This window comes from Oxyura jamaicensis, chromosome 2 (assembly GCF_011077185.1).
Source record: "Oxyura jamaicensis isolate SHBP4307 breed ruddy duck chromosome 2, BPBGC_Ojam_1.0, whole genome shotgun sequence".
Classification (NCBI taxonomy): Eukaryota; Metazoa; Chordata; class Aves; order Anseriformes; family Anatidae; genus Oxyura; species Oxyura jamaicensis.
The window spans coordinates 148812510-148813317 of NC_048894.1; positions in this window are offsets into that span (position 1 = coordinate 148812510).

Genomic DNA, 808 nt, shown 5'->3' on the forward strand with positions numbered 1-808 from the left:
TTGTAACATGTTATAACTTGATGGCCACACCCAGATACTGGTGGTCAATGGCTCTACGTTGAGGTGGAGGCCTGTGACCAGTGGTGTCCCTCAGGGACCTGTCCTGGGACTGGTTCCGTTTAACGTCTTTGTCAGTGATATAGACAATGGGATTGAGTGCATCCTCAGAAAGTTTGCAGATAACACCAAGCTGAGTGGTGCAGTTTTTACAATAGAAGGAAGGGATGCCATCCAAAGGGCAAAGGGCAAAGTGAAAAGCACAAGCTAGAAAAGTGGGTCCATGTGAACCTAATGAGGTTCAACAAGTCTAAGTGAAAGGTGCTCCACCTGGGTTGGGGTAATCCCAGACATGAGGACAGTCTCTCATTTAAAAGCCCTGTGGAGAAGGACTTAATGTTTCAGGTGGATGAAAAGCTTGACATGAACCATCAGTATGTGCTTGCAGTCCAGAAGGTCAACTGCATCCTGGGCTGCACCAACAGAGGAGTGGCCAGCAGGTCAAGGGAGGTGATTGTCCACCTCTACTCTGCCCTTGTGAGGCCCCACTTGGAGTGCTGTGTCCAGGTCTGGGGACCCCAGCACAAGAAGGAAGTGGGGCTGTTAGAGTGGGTCAGGAGGAGGGCCACAAAGTTGATCAGAGGGTGGAGCACCTCTCCTATGGAGACAGGCTGAGAGATCTGGGGCTGTTCAGCCTGGAGAAGAGAAGACCTTTGAGGAACCTCAATGCAGCTTTTTAATACATATAGAGGACTTACAAAAAAGATGGAGAGCACATTTTTGCTTGGACAGACAATGATAGAACAAGGGG